We start from the raw sequence: 23,916 nt of genomic DNA on the forward strand, positions 1-23,916 counted from the left end.
TGTTCATAAAATTATATTGGTTTTAGGTGTACAATTCTATAATACATCATCTATATATTGTGTTGCGTGTTCACCACCTCAAGTCAAGGAGACAAATATGATTGACATGAACTTTATCTCATTTTCCATTGATTGTTGGAAACTTGTCACTGCAGGGTCCCTAAAGTTGAGGAGGTGATCATCTAGGGCAGGCAGAGAGAGAAACAAACTGGATCTTGAAGGGATATCTTCACCCTCATGTACCTTGCAGCATTACCCACAATTGAAAAGATGGATGTAAGCCAACTGCCTACCAGCAGATGAGTGGATAAAAAACTGGACTATGCAATACAATGAAATATTATTCAGCCTTAAAAAATAGGAAATCCTGCATGTACCGGTGTAGCTCAGTCAGTTGGACATTGGCCTGCAAAGTGAAAGGTCACTGGTTTGATTCCCAGTCAGGGCACGTTCCTGGGTTGCCAGGTTGGTCCCTGTTTGGGGTGTATATATAAGCAACCGATGGATGTTTCTCTGTTGCATTGATGTCTCCCTCTCTTGGCCTCTCTCTAAAAATAAATAAATAAATAAAATCTTTAAAAACAATAGGAAATCCTGACACGTGCTACGACATGGATAGACCTGTGGAAGGGAACAATATGCTAAGTGAGAAAAGCCAGTCTTTACAGAAGGACAAATACTGCATGGTTCCACTTTGAAATTTCTAAAGTAGCTAAAAACTATAGAAACAAAGTGGAAAGGTGGTTTCCAAGGGCTTGAGAGAGCAAAAGAGATTAGTGTTTAATGATACAGAGTAGCAATTGTACGTCACTATTTGTATGAGATTGTGCATTATGTCTTCTCATCTTCCCAAGAACCTTGCAAGGTGGCACAGGATGAGCCCCCAAAAGATATTTGTTGAATATTCAGACTGAGTTAGCTGAATTAATGAACAAATGGTGAATTGAGGACAATAGAAATGTGAGATCTTACTTGGGTCTTGAAGCATCATCATCATTCTGATTGTTTTATAGCATTACAGTGTCCACTCTTAAACATATTTTTCAATGACCCCTTTCACTCTAGGATTAAATTCAAGTTATATCCCATTACCATTTTAACATTTCATGTATCTGTGTCAACCATACCCTGATAAATCCTATACTCCTGAAGGAAAGCTTTAATATCTCCATCCAAATTACTCCTTTCCTTTTCCTATTCTCTCTTCCTGGCCTCAATATTGCACTTTGAAAGGTGCCTGCTGTCATAGGACCTTTTCTAAAATTATCCTGTTCCTGATTTTCACTTCAGCCAGAACATCAGAAAACTCTGCATCTGAAGTGATGTTCTTGTTCCTCATATGTCTTGGGACAAAGCTATTCTTAGATTTTTGTCCTAGGTACAAAGTTATTTGCAATTATATCAATAGAGGCACTATCTCCTGGGGAGCAATCTCCCCATTCACTAACTGAAAAGGAAAGTTAGGTTGTCACTTAGAGACTCAAAATCGTAGGTGGTTTCTGGGACAAACCATATAGTAAACAACGTTTCCAACACTTTTCATTGAGTAGTGAACCTTGATCCACAACCAACCAAGTGAAGTAGGGCTGGCTGTTGATGGTCAGTTTGAAATTTTGAGATGGTTCAATAAGACTTCAAAAGTTCTTGGAGCTTAATAGAATTGAATCTGGTAGTTTACAGTTTATATGATATACTCACCATATTGTCTCGTTCAGTCATTAACACATGACTACAATGCAGATACTATACACCATATTTCCAGATAAGGCCCTTAAGGACCTTTTCCAGATAAGGAATTGTGTTGACTTCCCTAAGGTCACCAGATGAGAAATTATGTAAATCAGTCCTGGATTTATCTTAATTATAGTACTTCTTTCCCTATATCATATAATGTAATACACACAATATAAAGTATTTCTGCAAATATTCAGGTCACAACCAAAGCTCTAAAATTTAGATATAATGGCAGTTTTACAAAAAAGAACTCAAGTTAACCTATTGACCTAACTTTATAATCTCCTGATATAATAAATGACAAAGACAACCATTGTCTCGTTAGTGAAACCTGTGATTATTAGCATTTTCCAGGGAGTATATGCGTCAGTCAGTGTTCAACCAGAGATATGTTAAGAGATTCACTGGAAGAAATTAGTTTATACACTTGTGGGGTAGTCAGGCACACCTGTGTTCCCTGGGCTGGTGTCACGGAAAAGACAAGCATGATGAAGCCTCTGTCCACAGGGAAACTCAGCTTGGTCTGAAGGCCTTTCAACTGATGTGCACAGGTCATATTGCCAGGAAGGTGTTTGTATCAAGTCACTTAATTCTTCCTTATTATGCCGCTTTCAGAGGCTCTGCCAGGGTTCACATTGCAGCCCCTACACTCTCCTATCATCACTAGAGCTCATCAGCAATGTCTCTTGTGCTCAGCAAGAGTGTTCTCTCCTGTGGCTAGCCTAGCTTACTCTATTACCACTTATCAGCAACACAAATGCTCTTTGAGATGAAGTGTCCTCAAACCATGGTTCACTGGTAAGTTTCATGGTAGGATTTGGGGGCAGCTGGAGAAAATTTGGGGAAGTAACAAGAAGAGTGTTGGTGATTTTCAAGTCAAACCACACATTATAATTATTTACTATCCACAGGGTGAGTGCTAGTTTTAGACTTCTATTCTTTGTGTGTATGTATTATTGTGTGTGTGTGTGTGTGTGTATATATATACACATATACATATGTATATATGTGTGTATATATATACACACACACTATATATTATAACATACATGATATATATTTCATATATAAATACACATATAATATATAGTTTATACAGTATATACATACACATACATATTATGTATACAAATATACTATTAACACACATATACATAATATATAAATGAATATATACATATACCTACTATACATACATATATACCTGTAATACTGTATATAAATATTGTATGTACATATATGCATATATACATGTTTATTTGAGTACATAATATATACAGAGAGAATGTATGTATATGGGTATATATACATATATAATATATATAAAACATGTGTATATATTGTATATAATGCATATATAACATACATTACAATACACACATACACACAGAAATATGCTGTTAAAGTCTGGTTATGTGAGCTACTAGTTGACCTTCTACCAACAAAAAAAAAACCATGAAATTGATTTCTTTTGTTCCCTTTAACATAAAATCTTTTTATTATCTTCCTTGTTGCTGCATGATTTCTGCCTTTTTTTAGATACAATCAATGCCAAATTTTAGTTTTTCCTTATCTGACAGTGACAACTTGGGTGTAGCTCTAGGAGATACTCCACAATTCTGTTTTCATTCAGATGACTGAATATTTTAATGACAGTCCAAAGTAAGGAACTGGAGTACAGCTCATAAAAAGCAGCACACACACATCATTTTCAGAATCCTTATGGTTGTGAAAAAAATGAAATGATGGAGAACTTACTTTGTATTTCAGACCCCTTTTGTAAAATGATTGCCTCCAGAGCCATGACGTACACTTATTTTTTAATGTGCCGTGTTTATTTCAAAATGGTGCAGGATCCTACTGTTAATTCCTTCTTTTGTTTATCTGTGGCATATGTTCTATGGTAGCAGCACTTGATCGCACTCCTATAAAACAGATGCTGCAAGGAAGAAAAGGGGCATGGATTTATCTTTAATGATGGAAAAGTCCAACTCTTTCAAGGACGACATTCTAAGAGCTGAATCAAATATTTGATTTTTCACTAAATTACAAAATCAAAACCATTTTTAACAAATGATGTAGTTAGAGCCAACTGAACAAGGACTTTGTATTATTGTCTAAAGTCCAATTTAAAATCACTTAACTGGTCACCTTAGCTACTTCATCTATTGATTGGGCATCAATATTTAATCCTCTGTTTCTGAAGAAATTGCAACATAATAGACCATCTTTGGTGCATTTTAAAAAAATCTACTTCTGGAATCTATATTTAGAATATAACTTCTAAGATATTGTTTCTTTAGAGAAAGTACTTTTTCTAACATATATTTTTTCCAGCGGGTATTTTGAAACTTTATATTGGTTTAACTTCCCTTGAGATTCTTATTTTAATCTGTGTATCCATAAAAAATCAAAATGCATTTTTTTGCCTTTCTCAAAATTAAAATGTATTATCTCTCTTTCTCTCTCTCATGTTTTAGCATCCTTCCATGTCACCTGGGTGGTGGACATTCTGATGTCTCCTATTTCCAGTTGGATAGGAAAGAAGTGGCCACATCTCATTGCCATCAGTCTTGGAAGCATGTATAGATATTGAACGGACTATAGATGTCTATAAATGTGACTCAGTTTTCACATTTACTAAAGTTGATGTGCTGAAGGTGATTGAGATTCTTGCTCTTTTAAGTGATGATTTGGGGCCCTTGATATTTGTACAGAAAGTAAATATGTAGAAATATAGAAAATAAAAAAAAATTTTTAAAGAAATAAGGTATCATAAGAGCTATATAACTTTTCTCAGGCAGTATTTATGGGTTCATTGTTACTTTATTCCTCCAGATCACAGTGATGTTTTCAAATTCACTTTAATTTAGAGACTGGAAGCTGACTTTATTTAAATGATTGATTGTAAAATTGGCCTTGATTTCCTCTTTTCTAGCACCCTCACCCTTTGTCATGAAACATTTCTCCTAATCTGATCCTGAGCTTGACATTTAACTTGTTCTGGCTAATGGGATGTCAGCAAAGTGATGCTAGTTGAACCTTGAGAACATTTGTATGATTAAATTCACACTCTTTGGTCTTGCCCTCTGTCACTGCCATGAGACAGACATGCCAAGGCTAGGCCACAGGTCTGGGTAAAGGATGATAGAAACAAAAGAGCAGAGTCGAGGAGTCTCTGTTAGTCCACGGAGCCCATCACATGATCAGCAGGCTAACCAAGACCAGAGTGCCTTCCACCAAGCCTGGCTGAAACTGTCAGCTATAGACTTCGGAGCCAAATAAAAGCAGCTTATTCATGCCTCCGAGGTCCTGTGGCTGTTTCTCATGCAGCAGTACTGTAGCCATTAGTATAGACTATAGCAATAGTACCATCATACCTAAGTGCTATCATAACAAATTATATGGCATTTTGTCTGGGACCAGTTGGCTGCTGGAAGTTAAAAGTGGAGAAGAAGCTAATACAACGATGGGAAGTGCTGAGGAAAATGTTACAGGGAGCTGCGAAGATAGCACCCATGCTAGATAGTTCAGAATATTTGGGAAAAAGTGTTGTATCACAAGCTTAGAAAACAAATATGTATATACCTAATTGTCTGTTGGGTTTGCACAGGGGGTCTTGCAAAGAGATTATTAAAAGTACATATGTCTCGTACTAACTGCACATATATAATAAGAGACTTCAGGAAAGAGATTAACACAATAAGGAACTAATTTTGAGGCAGAATTTGAAGGAATGACCTGGATTCTAGAAATTCCAAGATTTTGGAGAGTTGAAAAGTAAAAAAAGGGTTCCTCCCTTTCATCCTCTCCAGCAAAAAAATATTCTCAAGATGTATGTTAATGTGTGCGAGTTTTTGTATCCCAGTTACACTTCAGTAAAGCTAAAAACATAAATATTACTCCAATAAGCACAACTGGAGCCTAGACTGGAGTTTGTGCTCTGAATGTGTGCGTGTGTGTGTGTTCTGGTATGTGAGTGAGGCTCCAGGAAAAAATTCATTTTCAGGAAACCTGGACTGTTTTCCCTGGACTGCTAACCTGGAAGGAGACATTCTATGTCTACTTTCCAAGGAGAACCTGAAATAATGCATTGTCACTTGATAATTTAGCACATTTTTGTGCCCCGTGCCTAATATTGAAAATATCACCAAAAACAGATTACATATGTGGGAAGATAGAGTTTGTGTCTGCTATGCTGGTAGATTCTGGTGAAAACTAATTTACTTGAGAAATAAGTAGGATATCACTTAATTTAAGTGGAACACGGTCTAGCAATTTTTTCTGACTACAACTTCCATCTTCTAAAATCTAAAAATAAGATTTACATTTTCATCAGCAAAAGGCATTGGAATGGAGGGAGTTGGGATTTTCAATTTGTATGCAAGCTAAGTAGTCACTTCATCCTAAAGCTATAATTGGAAGTCTTTTATATGGTAAATTCAGAATAATTACTGAGCCAGAATATAGTAAATATGGCAGCCAAAGAAATCCTTTGAAAACAAAAACTTAATTTTTAGTTTTTATCACGTATTTAATATTTGGCCTTTTGTGCATATGCTTTTCAATGCGTCTGAGGCCTGAACTGTATTCCAGCTGCAGTGTTGTCTTCCTGGTAAAATGTAGTTCTTTGAAAGCAGGCAATATAGAAAGAGGGTGTATTTGGCTTAATGCATGCTTATTTTTCGCTTGATAACAAGGACTGAATAATTTTAGAGAAAGACATTTCTGGCCATTTATCGCTCTCCCTCTGGAGCAGCCTTACATTTTTATTTTCTTATTTTGTCACATCTAACTGAAATTCTTCAAAATGACTTTATCTGAAGGTCAGCTACCTTTTCTATCCAATTTAATTTTATCTACAAAATTCTGTGAGTTTGGCTTTGGATTAGTGATAAGTAAAGATAAGAGTCGTGTCCCCAGTATTTACACCTTTATGGTCAGAAAATGCAGCCTGCTGACCAACAAGAGCTTCTAGCGAAGAACCTGCCAGTACTGGGCAAGCAGGGGGAAATGCCCTCTGAACGGTAACCTCTAAAGTTAACTTTTAATCGATCAAAACAGGAAAAATATATAAAACCACTTTAAGACTGAAATAGTCTCCCAGACTAGTAAGACTTGTAAGGGGTTTCATTAAGGCAATCACATTAAAAAAGGGGGGGGATGTGTCTACAGAAAAGAGTTGTGGTTTGCATTGGGGTGGGAGGTGAATTTTATTTGAAAAAACTAAATTAAAAATACCCAATAGGAAATATTTCTAGTAACATCCAAAGAGTGAAACCTTAAAAAAAAATTGACTTTAGTATTCTAATTTTATTGCAATAAAATTTCTATACAGGAATAAATGCTTTTGGCTATTTAGCTTGTCATTCATTAAATCATAAGATTTTCTAATTAATCTCCTTTGTTGGGATTTCACGCTCAGCAAGCAAATTCTTGTTTTTTATCTGGCTCCCCAATTCAGGGTTTCCAGTAGAAGGAGAATGTTTGGGCTTTGCTGGTATGAGCATAGCGGTTTATGTGACTAATAGTATATGTGACTATATCATTTTTTCTTTCATTTTAATACCAGTCTTCTACTTTTCCTGGTCAGTCTTCTTAATGAATCTTCTTAATTAAATCTCCAAAGTGTACAGTCAAAATCAAGTTGTTTTTCAGATTGTTTGTATTTTTTTCTGCAAGACCCACCCACTTCAAAGAATGTAGAGAATTCAAGATAATGCAAAGCCGTCTCAGAAGTCTCCTACTGGCTTCTAAGATGCTACTTCTTTCTTACTGGGCATTCCCACTTATGGAAATCATTTCTTTTATTAGTGTCCTGAAGCTGCTGTAAACAATTATCATAAACAGGGGAGCTTGAAATAGCAGAAATTTATTCTCTCACAGACATGGAAGCCAAGAGTCTGATACCAAATGTAGTTGGTGGGGGCCACACCCCTTCTGGAGGCTTTAGAGGAGAGTCCTTTCTTGCCTCTTTCAGACTTTGGTGGTCCCATTGTCCTTGGTTTTTGGGTGTATCTCTCCAATTTCTCCACCTATGCTCCACCTTTCGTCCTCTTTTTTGTGTGTTCCTGTTTTCTGTTTCTTACAAAGACACTTGTAATTGGATTTAAGGCCACTTGGATATTCCAGGATGTTCTCATCTTAAAGTTTTTTAATTGCACCTGCAAAGACCCTTTTTCCAAATAAGATCACATTCACGGGGTATGAGTATTAAGATGGGAACATATCCCTTTAGAGACCTCCACCATTTAACACATCACACTCAACAATTTTATGATAATCATCTTTCACCATTTTAAACTTACTTTATTTACCAATAATTCTAGTAAAGGAACTTGCAAAATCTCCCTCAGCAGATAATGCCCATTTTATAAATTCTTCATGCCTGATTTCAAACCATTCCCTGGATGGCCTTCAGGATTGGTGGCTTCATGCAGAAGTGAGTAGGATAGCAGGTGAAGACTCAGTGGATGCAGCTGAAATCTTCACTAATCCTTTATTAAAGGGACTGAAAAACAATTTTATTTGGAATGTAATGAAAAAATCAATAGTTCTTATTATGTTGCTCATTATACAAATCAATAATAAGCATTGTAATATCATTAATTCTACATTAAAGGTGTTGTCAATGTTTTTTTTAGGATGTAATTACAAAATATAGTCTACAAAAAATTATTTCTCTATAAATCTTTTATATTAAAAGTCAGTGTGATGGTAACACAGATAATTGACTATTTACTTCCTGGCTTATTGGAATGTCAATTAATATCCAACTTAAACTAGTTATTAAAAGAAGATTCACTTGAATAATATATGTCTTCATTAGGTCATAAGTATCTTTTCCCCAAAAGTTATTTTGGAGCAATGAATAGAATATCTGGTTAATGATCATTTCCAAAAACAAACGGAACCCATAAGCTGGATCAATATGTTAATAAAGCCAGAACTATTCTAAATATCCTGCTCAGAATTTTACAAAGATAAATGTAAACTTTCTTGCCCTGGCCAGGTAAGAAAGACACACACAAAAGTCAATCAATGAATGCACAAATAAGTGAAACAACAAATTAATGTTTCTCTCTCTCCATTTCTTGTTTCCCAATAAGAAAAAAAAAATAGACTTAAAATTTCTTTATTTAAAAAAAATTAGAAAAGATGATTAGTCAGGAATGAGTTTCCACTATTTCACATCTGACTGACTATATTTGCGCAGCCCAGACTTAGACCAGAAGACGTTTAACATGCTACCAGTGCCATAAACTGGTTCCGTTGCTTGCTCACCTTCATTAACCCTGCTCCTAAGACACAGCTCCAAGTAATGGGCCAACTTGGGACTGGAAATGAAGATATAAAAGTCAATAATCCCTGGAATGCCATGAAAATATGCCTAACTTCTAAATGTTAGTGTCTTCATAATTATTTTATTAGCGGAATTAATAGCACTTTTATATGTAACTTCTTTCTTCAGTTCACAGACACATATTTTAACGAAGGACTACCTCAGAAATTATAAACTGCTTTCAGGGAAAAAGAGAAAAGTTGACTAACAAATTACCAAGAGCAATTTGGGAGAGAGGAAATATATTTAAAAAGGCATCAAAGCTGGATTCCCATAGACAGAGAGAGAAAATCCAGAAAAAGAAAAGGGCTTGTTTATAGCACATACTTGGCAGAGACTGTTGGGTAATTTTATTTCATTCAATAATGAAACTCCAAATAAATTCCAAGTATATAAAGAAAAAATCCCATACTACAGAATAATGTTTGTATTTAGTTATAATTATCCTAATCTTAGTGTGAAAGTATTTGATCAAGCTGTAGCTTCCATGGTAAAGAAGAACATAGAAGAGAAAGGGAGAAAATGAGAGAAAAGTGAAAAATCCTTCTGGTTACCAATCAAGGACATTAAGATGGAACATGATGGATAAAGAAGCACAAAAGTTACTTTATCGAATATTTTTGTGGATAGGTGTACAATGTAACATATATCAAGAAGGTATGTCTTTATACAAATGTTGTATTTACATAAAATATATTGCAATAATTTTAGTAACCTGTTAATCAATAGCACCTAACATTATATACTATTTTATAGGTTTCCTAGAAATATGTTGAATTAATTCATTTATAATAAAGTGATAAAATTTATATTTATTTATTAGTACAGCTGGGTCTCTCTGTGAGACCATAGACATTTTGCAACTTTGTATTTTTAAGGAAGATCTAGTGGATTGTATCTTGATATCCCAAAATTGAAGAAAACTTTTTACCCGGTTGAAAGGAGGCCAAATTTCTTAGCAGATTAAGTTGTGCTTGATTCAATAAGATAGAAGCTGCTGGAGTTTGAAAATCAAACAGAAGAGAAAAGTGGCCTGGGGATAGATACAGCTGCCCAGATATTTGTTGAAAACACAGGAGTCATAAAACACTAGAGTGTGACTTATAGTATCAAAACTCAGGGCAGAATTACAGTGATTTTAAACTTAGCCTGAGAAATAAAGTCAACAATCAAACAGGAAATTTACATACAACCCTCAGTGTATTAATTTCTCTTCATCTAGACAAATTTACATGCAGAGAAAAAACATAATTTGAGGACGGATGCTTGGTTGCTCCATATCTTAGCATGAGATGCCATTACTGCCCATATGTGCTAAATATTGAGGAATTGAGTTAATTTTTGCTTCTTCACATTCAGAAGAATTAGGAGAATAACCCCTGTTAAGGTACCTACTATAGGCACTGAGAGGATAATTTCCTATCAAAGTCACTGATAATCAATAATTAATGCTATAGAAAATGTTTCTCATTTCATTACTTAAATGAAATTCCACAAGAATCAACTTTAAATAATAGCTGATAAAACAATATTAGTCACCACTACATGTTCAGCACTGTCCTAGGATTAGTAGATAAAATTTAAAACTTGACAATTTTCTCAATAAACTTGCAAACTGATAATTCAGGTTCTTTTGTGATAAATGGGTGTTTTTGTTGGACTCAAACACATGACTTAATTTGTTCATTGTATACAGGGGTGAACCCCACTTTTTAAAAATTTATTTTGTACATTTAGATACCTGTTTCAGGTTGGGTTTCACTTGGAAGTAGGGCTCTTTGGAACAAAAGCCTCTCACAGATCTCCTTTCATTACTGAGTTGGAACTGGAACACGGCAAAGTGTACCTATCGTCCTGCTGAGTGGAGGTGCGGATGGTGAATTCAAGCTAATGGGAAAATATCTTCGTCCTCACAATATGGCAGAACTGCTGGGGCACAGACAAGACAGAAACAGTCTGAGGGAGAAAAGAGCATGATTTTGAGATTACATAATTTTCTTTTCCTCTCTCAGACACCTGTAGTGAAATTAACAATTCACATTGTTAATTGAACACCTGCCTGTTTTGTAGTCAAACAGTGAGTGGTTTCTTTGCTCCTTGCTTCTGAGATAATAAAAGTAGTTGAGTTAGGCTGGACTCCTGATTTTTCAGGGTGTTGACATGCTTTTGCATTTGCTATATTTTGCGGTGTATAATGCATACATTTTTGCCCAAATTTTTGAGGGAAAAATAAGGATATGGATTATACATGGGTAGTACTAATACTGTATCTGTATAATTTTTTTTTGTCTTTTCATTTTCTTTTATTTTTAAGTATATTTTATTGATAACGCTATTAGTTCCATTTTTTTTCTCCCTTTCCCCCTTTGCCCAGTATCCTCATTCCTTCCAGCAATACCCACCCCCCAACACTTAGTTCATGACCATGGGTTGTACATATACATTCTCTGGTTTCTCCATCTCCTATACTTTCTTAACCACCCTGGCTCCTACCCTGTCTATTTTGTACCTACCAATTATACTTCTTAATCCCTGTATCTTTCCCCCCATTCTTCCCCTTCCCCCTCACCAGTGATAACCCTCCATGTGACCTCCATTTTTATGATTCTGGGTTCCTATTCTAGTTGTTTGCTTAATTTTTTTTTAGGTTCAGTTGTTGATAGTTGTGAGTTTTTTGTCATTTTAATGTTCATAGTTTTGATCGTCTTCTTTTTCTTAGGTAAGTCCCTTTAGCATTTCATATAATAAAGGCTTGGTACTGGTGAGCTCCTTTAACTTTATTGTCAGGGAAGCACTTTATCTGCCCTTCCATCCTAAATGATAGCTTTGCTGGATAGAATATTCTAGGTTGTAAGTCCTTGCTTTTCATGACTTTGAATGCTTCTTGCCAGTCCTTTTTTGCCTGTAAGTTTTCTTTTGAGAAATCAGCTGATAGTCTTATAGGAACTCCTTTATAAGTAACTCTCATCTTTTTTCTTGCTGCTTTTAAGATTCTCTCTTTATCTTTTGCCTTTATAAATGTATTTAATTCTTTTATTTATGCTTGTGTATTAAAACTGTTCTCAAGAAAACAGTAACAATATCCATATACAAAATAATGCCCTGGAATATAATCATCGGTTTTGTTTCTAAAAATAAATAAATAAATAATTGAATTAGAAAATTAAAAGATTTTTTTCCTGAACATTTGGGCCAAAAATGTGGGTGTGCACTATGAATAAGAGTGCTTTATACATGGCAAGATACAGTAATTATTCCCACTATTTTAAAAGAGTACAGGTGAATGAAACTGATGAAATATTAGATCTCATTTAAACCATATACACCAAAACTATTGGAAAGCACTGATATCATGTAAGAATAGAGGCATAAAATGTCAGTCTCCTTAAAAATCCTCCCAATCACAATTAATGCCCACCATCCTAATTGGTGCAGTGAGTTGTCCCTTTGTTTTCAGAAAGCCATAATGAAAATACAAATGACCTAGGAGGACTCTCATTCCACAGATCAATTTATTGATTTCCAACTAAAATTAGAGAATTTTTGGAATCATATTTAGGGAGAAATTTTACTCAGGACATAGAAACTTTCTTCCAGCATATACAAAATATCTCACTTCGGTTCAGGCAGAAGTGACTCTGTGCCTCATTTTTATATGATGCTCAATTATTTCTCTATAGATTGTTGTATTATCCCCTTGAACCAAAATTTCCATCACTTCCTTCCCAATTATCCCAAGTGAGTCCCCCCCACTGGCCATCCTTCCCCACCTCGGGGCCTTTCCAAATGATCTTTTCCTTGTTCTTCCATGATGGGTAACACAAGTAAATACAGTATGGTGAGCCATGATGAGGAAATCTCAGAAGGACCATGCACACATTAAATCACATAACTCTCACAACAATCTTATGAGTTAATATCATTATCAACTGTCTAGAGAGTAAGAAGCAGCATAGAGAGATAACATGAGTCATTCAATGTCACTGGGTCATTAAGTGGTCAAAGGAGAATCAGGGTCCTGTCTGTCCGAAAGCAGACAGGATCAAGAGTCTGCTTTCTGAAACTGGGTCCAGCAATACATTAAAAAGATAACATACCATAATCAAGTGGGATTTATTCTGGGGATGCAAGGTTGGTATAATATTGGTAAGTGAATAAACATATATATCACATTAAAAAAATGAAGGATTAAAACCACATGATCAACCAATCACAAGCAACATTTGACATTGACCTGCAACAGAGTCCCTCCCAAGAGGCCCCAGCATGCCCAGTGGCCAGCTTCCAACAGCAACAGAGGAAGATTCAATTAGCTTCACAGAGTCACATATCCAAAGAAAGATTCTTGGCAGGTGCCAGATTCTGCTGAGACAAATTCCACTCTGAATTGTCAGCACCTGCACAGCAGATCATATGCCATGGTCAAGGTTGATCCTCACAGTCAGCAAGCCTGAGGGTTGACCCTACACATGAATGGGCCAATAGCAATCAAGGCTCAATTACAACAGGGAGCCCACATAACCCATATGTGGGACATTCCTGGAGGACCCAGCCCAGGTATCAAGAAGACTCTGCCACGGGACCCCAGAGGATACTTACCACATAAGGCCATTCTACCAAGACTGAAAGTCATAGAAGATCTACTTAATACATAAAAACAAACAAAAAGAATCAGCCAAAATGGGAGACAAAGAAATATGTTCCAAATGAAAACACAGGAGAAATTTTCAGAAAAAAAGAGTTATGAGTATAGAAACCATAAGTAAGAACTAGTCAGAAATGAAGAATACAGTATCTGAAATGAAGAATACATTATAAGGAATAAACAGTTGATTGATGAAGCAGAAGACTTAATCAGCAATTTGGAAGACAAGGCAGAAGTAAAAACCCAATCAGAACAACAAAAAGTAAATAAATTAAAAAAGAAATGAAGATAGTTTAAAGGACCTTTGAAACAACATGAGGTGTAATAACATCCGCATCATAGGGGTACCAGAAGGAGAAGAGAGAGAACAAGGGATTGAGAACCTCTTTGAAGAAATAATGACCAAAAACTTCCCTAACCTGGTGAGGGAAAGAGACACACAACTCCAGGAAGCAAAGGAAATCACAAACAAGATGAACTCCAGAGAGGCCCACACCAAGACACACCATACTTAAATGGCAAAGGTAAAAGACAAAAAGAGAATCTTAAAAGCAGCAAGAGAAAGACAGTTACCTACAAGGGTGCTCCCATAAAACTGTTGGCTGATTTCTCAATAGAAGCATTTCAGGCTAGAAGGGATTGGCAAAAAATATTCAAAGTGATACAAAACTAGGACCTACAACCAAGACTACTTTACCCAGCAAGGCTATCAGTTGAATTTGAAAGAGAAATGAAGAGTTTCTCAGATAAAAAAAAGCTAAAGAAGTTGGTTACCAGTAAACCAGTATTATAAGAAATGTTAAAGGGTCAGAAGAAAGAGGAAGGGGGAGAGGAAGAAAGAAGAGAGAAGAAAGAAAGAAAGAAAGAAAGAAAGAAAGAAAGAAAGAAAGAAAGAAAGAAAGAAAGAAAGAAAGAAAGAAAGAAAGAAAGAAAGAAAGAAAGAAAGAAAGAAAGAAAGAAAGAAAGAAAGAAAGAAAGAAAGAAAGAAAGAAAGAAGGAAAGAAAGAAAGAAAGAAAGAAAGAAAGAAAGAAAGAAAGAAAGAAAGAAAGAAAGAAAGAAAGAAAGAAAGAAAGAAGGAAGGAAGGAAGGAAGGAAGGAAGGATGGCAGGAAGGAAGGAAAGAAAGAAAGAAAGAAAGAAAGAAAGAAAGAAAGAAAGAAAGAAAGAAGGAAGGAAGGAAGGAAGGAAGGAAAGAAAGAAAAGAAGGAATAAAAGAAAGAAAGGAAGGAAGGAAGGAAAGAAAGGAAGGAAGGAAGGAAGGAAGGAAGGAAGGAAAGAAAGAAAGAAAGAATAAAAGAAAGAAAATAAAGGAAGGAAGGAAGGAAAGAAAGAAAGAAAGAAAGAAAGAAGGAAGGAAGGAAGGAAGGAAGGAAAGAAAGGAAGGAAGAAGAAAGAAGGAAGGAAGGAAGAAAAGAAAGAAAGAAAGAAAGAAAGAGAAAAAAGGAGAAAAGAAAAAGAGGAACATGGTTATAAAGAACAAAATGGTAATAAATACATACCTATCAATAATTACTTTCAATGTAACTGACCTAAATGTACTAATCAAAAGGCATACAGTACCAGAATGGATAAGAATATAAGACCCATATATATGCTGTCTACAAGAGACCTAACTCAGAAAGAAAAATACAGACTAAAAGCAAAGGGATGAAAAAAAATGTTTTATGCAAATAAAAATGAAAAAGAAAGCTGGAGTAGCAATACTTATATCTGACAATATAGACTTTAAAACAAAGGTTATAATAATAAACAAAAAACACTACATAATGATAAAGAAAATAATCTAACAAGATAATATAAAACTTGTAAATATGCACTCAACAGAGGGGTATTTAAATACATAAAACAAATCTTGGTGGACATAAAGAGAGATTTTGACAGTAACACAGTCGTAGTAGGGGCTTTAACCACCTCCTTTCCTGTTATTCGCATCAATTCCAGAGAGAAAGTCAGCAAGGAAACAGTGGTGTAAAATGACACACTAGATCAGATGAATTTAATTGATATTTTCAGAGCACTTCACCCCAAGGCACCATAATATACATTTTATTTTCAAGTGCACAGGGAGCATTTTCTTGGATAGACTACATGTTAGGACTCAATAAATTTAAGGAGATTGAAATCATATCAAGCATCTTCTCTGCCCATAATAATATGAAACTAGCAATCAACCAAGGGAAAAAACTGAAAACACACAAAATCATGGAGGCTAAATACCATGTTACTAAACAATAAATAGATCAACAATGAGATCAAGAAAAAAAATCAGAAAGTACCTTGAAACAAATGAAAATGAGAATACCACAACAAAAAAATCTATGGGGCACAATTAGAACAGTCATAAACAGGAAATTTAAAGCATTGCAAGCCCATCTCATGAAACAAGAAAAACTCCAATAAACAATCTAAATTTACACTTAAAGGAACTAGAAAAAGAACAACTAACAAAGCCCAAAGTGAGTTTTACAAAAGAAAATAATAAAGATTAGAGCAGAAATAAATAAAATGGAGTCTAAAAAAACAATACAAAAGATCAATGAAACCAAGAACTGGGTCTTTGAAAAGATAAATAATATTGACAAACTTTAACCAGACTCACCCAAAAGAAAAGAGACAGGGCTCAAATAAATAAAATCAGAAATGAGAGAGGGGAAGTAATGATTCTCACACACACACATTCCCCAAAAGATGGTAAAAAAAGTATTACAAACAAATATAGGCCAAAAAATTAGATAACCTGGACAAAATGCATATATTTCTAGAAACATGCAATCTTCCAAACCTGAATCAGGAAGGCTCAGAGAATCTGAATAGACAGATTACAATTGATGAAATGGAGGCAGTAATTTAAAAAAAAAAAACAAAACTCTCAATAAACAAAAATCCTGGACTAGACTTCACAGGACAATTTTACCAAACATTCAAAGAAGAAATAACACCTATTGTTCTCAAATTATTTCAAAATTAAAGAAAAGAGAAGACTCTCAAGCTCATTTTATGAAGGTAATACTATCTTAATTCCAAAACCAGAAAAAGACACTACAAAGAAAGAAAATTTTAGGCCTATATCTCTGATGAACATGGATGCTAAAATTCTAAACAAAATATTAGCAAGCTAGATCTAGCAATATATTGAAAAGATTACACAACATTGATCAGGTGGGGTTTATTCCAGGGATGCAAGGTTTGTACAACACTTGCAAATCAATAAATGTGATATACTACACAACCAAAATGAAGAATAAAAATCACATGATGATATCAACAGATGCAGAAAAAGTATTTGATAAAATCCAGCACCCATTATGATAAACCTACAGGAAAGTGGGATTAGAGGAAACATACCTAAACATAATAAAAGCCGTAAATGACAAACCCATGGCCAACAACATACTCAACAGGCAAAACCCAAAAGCCTTTCCCTCAAGATCTGGAACAAGACAAGTATATCTGCTTTTACCTCTCTTATTCAATGTAGTACTGGAAGTCCTCTTCTGGTCTGACCATAGCAGTCAGAACAGAAGAAGAAATAACAAGCATCCAAATTTGAAAGTAAGAAGTAAATCTGTCATCATTTGCAGATAACCTAATACTGTATCTAGAGAACCTATAAAAATTCTTTAAGAAAACATAGACTGGAAAATCTCAGATATTTCTCATAGCAATATATTTTCTGATTACCTCCTTGGGCAAGGGAAACCAAATAAAAATAAACAAATGGGACGAAACTAAACTAGAAAGTTTTTGCAGCAAAGGAAAACATTAACAAAATTAAAGACAACCCATTGAATGGGAGAACATATTTGCCAATGATTCATCTGATAAGGGATTTGTATTAAAAACTTTATACAACTCAACATCAAAAGAATATATCTAATTTTTTTTGAATGGCCAAGGACCTCAATAAACATTTATCCAACTGGACATATAGATGGAGAATAAAAATATGAAAAGATGCTGTGCTCACTTTGGCAACACATATACTGAAGTTGGAATGATATAGAGAAGATTAGCATGGACCCTGCACAAGGATGACACACAAATTTATGAAGAAATATGAAAAGATGCTTAATGCCTACTAAGCATCAGAGAAATGCAACTTAAAACCCCAGTGAGATATCATTTCACACCTGTCAGAATAGCTGTCATCAATAAATCAACAAACAACAAATGTTGTTCAAGATATGGAGAAAAAGGAACCCTCATGCACTGTTGATGGGAATGCAGACTGGCACAGCTCCCTGTGGAAAGCTCCATGGAAAACTGCCTTATGACCCAGTGATTCCACTTCTAGGAATATATTTGAAAAAACCCAAAACACTGATTCAAAAAAAGATATGCACCAGTATGTTCATTGCAGTGTTATTTACAATACCCCAAAATTTGGAAGCAGCCCATGTGCCATCTGTAGATGAGTGGATAAAAAAAGTAGTGGTATATTTACACAATGGGATACTACTTGGCAGCAAAAAAAGAAGAAAATATTACCCTTTACAACAGCATGGATGGACCTGGAGAGCATTACGCTAATTGAAATAAACCAGTGAGGGAACAAAAAGTACCATATAATTTCAATATGTGGAATCTAATGAACAAAATAAACTAAAAAATTAGAAACAGAATCCTAGAGTAAAGACTGACAGCTCTCAGAGGAGAAGCTGGTTTTCTGGCTGGGTGAAAAGGTGAAGGAAGTAAGAAAAAAAAAAGTCCTCATGGAAACAGACAACAGTATGGTGATTACCAGAGGGAAAGTATGATGAGGGAACGTAGAACAGGGTATAGGGCAGCTAAGTGGTGATAGAAGGAAATTTGGCTTGGGGTGGTGAACACACAATACAAAATACAGACTATATATTATTGAATCATATACCTGAAATCGATAAAATTTTATTAACCAATGTCGCTCTCATAGATTCAATGAAAAACAACAATGAAAGAAAAAGAAAGCCTGCTCTTTGGACCATGGCAGTGCACTTCGAGAAGGGCAGCTCCAGGATTCTCTCTTTTAGGATGAGATTCTTTTTTGTATGTCAAGATGTCTAACTGGATCTAGACTTATCTCTGATTCTGTACTAATCACAATCTCTCTACATAAAGAGATGTAAGTATATTTTATTTGTATATGTGTATGTATACAGATACAAAGTAATTACCATATGCATATATATTTATATACAGATATATAGATTTATCTGCAGATAAGTAGATTTAGATACCCTTAAACTCTAGTAATCTCCTTTAGGTCAGGAACAGTATAGCATTTTATTCACTTTCCGCAATAACTAGTCAGAAGTTGTTAAACACAGGTTTTAGTCAGGCAATATTTCGTAACTGTTAAAAGACCAAGATTTGGGAACAGATAGCTGAGCTTGAATCTAGGTTATACTGTTGACTACAGGATGAGCTTGAGAAAGATTTTATGACTCTGAGGTTCAGTTTTATCTATAAGTAGTTCAGAAAAGTAGTCCCTCTCTCTTGGGGCTGTGGCGACTATTAATGAAATTGAATGTGTTTAGCTGCTTAGAACAGTGCTTGGCACATTATAGTCACTCAGTGAGTATTCGTCACTAAATATAGAATGTTTTGAGTTGCGATGAGATGTAAGTTTATCACAGAGGTCTGAAATGCCCTTAGAGTTCTCTCAGATAAGTTAACAGTATCCAAATGGATTCTGGCAACCTGAGCAGATTTCTGTACTTTAAGCCTAAAGATTTCACTAACATGAAACTCTTTCCACGGGGAAGCTTTGCCAGCGAAGTATTAGACTACACTTTATATACACTCCTTTCCTAAGCACCAACCAGATGTGGTCCCTATGGCTGTGACATCTCTCCACCATCACTGAATAGATTTAACATGTGAGACTTTTTAATGCTTCCTTTTTGCTTGTTTATATACAAAGAAGATGGGGAGAAAGATTAAACTGCTTGAACTGATGTAACGGTTTGTGACTCAGCTGCCATATCATCTCCCACTGAGGAAGGCTTCACATTAACTTTCAGTTAAACCTGAGTATAGGATCTGGCTGTAGATCGTGCTCTGAGTAGGTGAAAGTTTAGCCAGTAGCACCACCCCCAGCGCAAAGTTTGTAATTGCCCCAAAACTGCAGTGCTTTTTGTCTCAAGGCCCCTTATTGAAATGGCATTGCCATAGCCATTATGGCTACTTCAGTGAAGTTTTTAAAAACATTCCATTTGTTTTAGATTTCCATTCAATTAATTTCACCGTCTTTCATCTGTTCCAGGAATTGGGCAGGGTGACAAAATAGAAACTGTTTGAATATTTACTTGGTATCATAAAATTCTCAAGATATGTCCCCTGCTTTTCTCTAATTTCTTAGAACTTTTCCTTTTAATGTTTTCAAGAGTCTATAAAATTGGGTTTCAGACCCTCTAGCTTTAATACCCCTGTCATTTCACTGCCCATCGAGCAAAGACTAACTGGAGTGGTGGCGGGTTGGTTTCTGGAGAAGAGTAACATTAGAAGCAGCTTTCTGAAGCATGTGATAAGTTGGAGCAAGGAGTGTCTCCTCTTGACACAAATCACGTGTAAGTTTCTCATCAGCAGCCTTTGTTCACTCCTCTTGCCACACTAAAAGAGCTGGAATCCAGAATCATTCCTTCCTCATCAATATTTATACTAATAAGTAATAGAATTAATGAGAAACAGCTACTCAAATGAGGCCTTCTCTAACACCAATGACATTAAGAAGAGTTGACAGTTAAAAAAGAAATGCTATTGGATCATTTAGGTCCTATTATTTTATTTTAATTTTTAAAATTTAATCCTTATTGTATGTGTGTGTGTGTGTGTGTGTGTGTGTGTATAATTGTTCAAATATATTTGTCTCCATTTTCCCCCACCACTTTCCCTGTCCCATCCACCCCCACCTCCCACCCTCGATTCTTCCCCACTTTGGCTTTGTCAATGGGTCCTTTATAAATGTTCCTTGGTTTGACCCTTCTCCTTCTTTTCCCTGTTACCCACTTCTGCGATCCCCTCTCATTACTGCCATTTGTTTTTTCTTTCAATGTTTCTGTTTATATTGTTCTTGCTTGTTTCTTCTGTTGGTTAGGTTCCACTTATAGGTGAGATCATATGGTATTTGCCCTTTACTTCCTGATTTATTTCACTTGGCATAATGCTCTCCAGTTCCATCTATACTGTTGCAAAAGAGAGTAACTCTTTCTTTCTTTCTCCTGCGTAGTATTCCACTGTGTAAATGCACCATGGTTTTTTGATCCACTCATTTATTGATGGGTATTTAGGCTGTTTCCAGCACTTGGCTGTTATAAATAATGCTGCTATAAATGTTGGGGTGCATAGGTTCTTTTGAATTGGTGTTTCTGGATTCTGAGGGTATAATCCCAGCAGTAGAATTGCAGGGTCAAAAGGCAATTTCATATTCAGTTTTTTGAGGAAATTCCATACTGTTTTCTACACAGGTTACACCAGTCTGCATTCCCAACAACAGAGTGCTAGGTTTCCCTTTTCTCCACATCCCGGCCAGCATTTATTGTTTACTGATTTGTTTATTACGGCCATTCTGGCTGGTGTGAAGTGGTATCTCACCGTGGTTTTAACTTGCATCTCTCTGATGGCTAGTGATGCTGAGCATCCTTTCATATGTCTCTGGGCCCTCTGGCATGTCTTCCTTGGAGAAATGTCCGTTCCAGTCTTTTGCCCATTTTTTAATTGGATTGTTTGTCTTCCTGGAGTGGAGTCATGTGAGTTCTTTATATATTTTGGAGATCAAACCCTTGTCCAAGGTATCACTGGCAATATACGTTCTCATAGAGTTGGTTCCCTTTTCATTTTGCTGATGTTTTCATTAGCCGTTGAAAAGCTTTTTAACTCGATGTACTCCCATTTATTTATTTTTTTCCTTTATATCTCTTTCACTAGGGGACATATTGGTGAAAATATTGCTGCGTGGGATATCTGAGTCTCCTGCCTATGTTCTCCACTAGGACTTTTATGGTGTCACAACTTATATTTAAGCCTTTTATCCATCCTGAGTTTATTTTTGTGAGTGGTGTAATTTGGTGGTCTAGTTTCTATTCTTTTCTTTTCTTTCTTTCTTTCTTTCTTTCTTTCTTTCTTTTTTTTTTTTTTTTTTTTTTTGCACAAAGCTGTCCAGATCTCCTGACACCATTTGTTGGACAGGCTATTTTTACTCCATTTTATGCTTCTGTCCCCTTTGTTGAATATTAATTGACCATAGAGACATGGGTTTCTTTCTGGGCTCTCTATCCTGTTCCATTGATCTATATGTCTGTTTCTATGCCAGTACCAGACTGTCTTGATTACAGTGGCCTTATAATATAGTTTTATATCAGGTATTGTGATCCCTCCTATTTTGTTCTTCTTTCTCAAAATTGCTGAGGCCATTCTGGGTCATTTATGGTTCCGCATAAATTTTTGAAATGTTTGTTCTATACTGTGAAGTACATCATTGGTATTTTCATAGGGACTGCATCAAATCTATGAATTGCTTTGGGTAGTATGGACATTTTGATGATGTTAACTCTTCCAGTCCATGAACATGGTATATGCTTCCATTTATTTGTGTCTCTCTTATTTCAATCTTCAGTGTTTGGTAGTTTTCTGAGTACAGGTCTTTTACCTCCTTGGTTAAGTTTATTCATAGGCACTTTATTTTTCTTATTGCTATAGTAAGTGGGATTATTTTTCTTGATTTCTAATTATGATATTTCATTGTTGGTGTACAAAAATGCCTTCCATTTCTGAGTATTGACTTTCTATCTGACTGTTTAGTCACATTCACTTATTAGGTCAAGCAGTTTTTTGGTGAGGTCTATAGGGTTCTCTATGTACACTATCATGCCATCTGCAAACAGTGACAGTTTTACTTCCTCCTTTCCAGTTTAGATGCCTTTATTTCTTTTTCTTGTCTGATTTCCGTGGCTAGGACTCCCAATGCTATGTTGAATAGAAGTGGTGAAAGCAGACATCCTTTTCCTGTTCCCTATCTTAGTGGGAAAGCTTCTAGTTTTTGCCCGTTGAGTATGATATTGGCTGTAGGTTTCTAGTATATGGTCCTTCATTTTTCATTGTCATTCTGGTGTTTAACTCTTCTTATTTAGGTAATAATTAAGAAACTGTTATGAAAATTAAGAAAACAGTACTATGAGTGTTCCTGTCTATGTTGTCAGTTAAATTTAACATTATCAGTTAATAATTTGTCATTCTGGGCTCATACCCTAGTCCCTCAAGGATGATGGATGTGAGTCCATAGCTGAGAAATAAAATAACTCTTGATGCACGTAGAAGAATTCAGGCTTCTTCAAGCTAAGAGTCAGACATAAATAATGGTAAAGTTTATATATATACATATATATGTGCGTGTGTATATACACACACACACACACGCACATATATACACACACATACACATTGATTGCCTTTGGTGATACTTGGGAGGCAATAGTTGATGTGTGGTGTACAAATCTTTTAACTTCCTGGATTACTTTGTGGATAATGCATCTGTCCTCCTCTACTTTCTGACTCATTGAGTTCACTTAACAGTTAGATAATGCTTGGACTCCTGGGAGAGTAAAACATAGCATTGCCTTCTTTTATTCTGTTAAACAGTTACTACACTCTGCTAAAAGCAGTTCATTCTTTCAGTATTCTCTACTTTCCCTGAAAATGGAAAATCAATCTACATGACTCTAACTATACTATTTGGCTTCAAATAGTTTCAAATTAGTAACAATAAAATCATGAGGACTCAACCCTTCTGCTCTTATTTTTCATTGGAGATAATTGAAGACATAACTCTTGAAGACCATAGCTAAAGAAAGGTTTAATTATTTATTTTGTCCTGTTTCTCTTAGCAAATGTTTCAAAAGGAAGTCATGCATTCTTAAGCTGGGTCATACATATTGGTATCTGTATGATATTCTTTAAAATGTGTGTATGTGGGTAGGCTACATACTTTTTGTATATATTACATATTTAGTTAAAATATTTTTTTAAAAAGCAACTGATTTGTTTTTCTTGTTCACAGCACTATTTTTCACATCATGCATGTAAACATTTCCGTAGCCCCAGTGGGAAAGTGCTATTTGGAGTACCTGCAGTGCCTGGGGCTCCTGAAGTCCTGGCTTGATATATTTATTAAACTCAATAATAGACATCTTTTGATGTAAGATGAAAGAGGTTGGGTGGC

General features: G+C 35.4%; 1 non-coding gene across 1 annotated transcript; it reads left to right on the plus strand.

Annotated features, from left to right (window-relative positions):
* The first annotated feature begins 17,680 nt into the window (after window positions 1-17,680).
* Window positions 17,681-17,787, plus strand: LOC129085453 (U6 spliceosomal RNA). The gene has a single exon (XR_008530707.1). It is a non-coding gene; the product is annotated as a U6 spliceosomal RNA (small nuclear RNA).
* The last annotated feature ends 6,129 nt before the right edge of the window (window positions 17,788-23,916 follow it).

Source organism: Pteronotus mesoamericanus, unplaced genomic scaffold, assembly GCF_021234165.1.
Source record: "Pteronotus mesoamericanus isolate MK-2021 breed Mesoamerican mustached bat unplaced genomic scaffold, CSHL_Meso_final scaffold_232, whole genome shotgun sequence".
Lineage (NCBI taxonomy): Eukaryota > Metazoa > Chordata > Mammalia > Chiroptera > Mormoopidae > Pteronotus > Pteronotus mesoamericanus.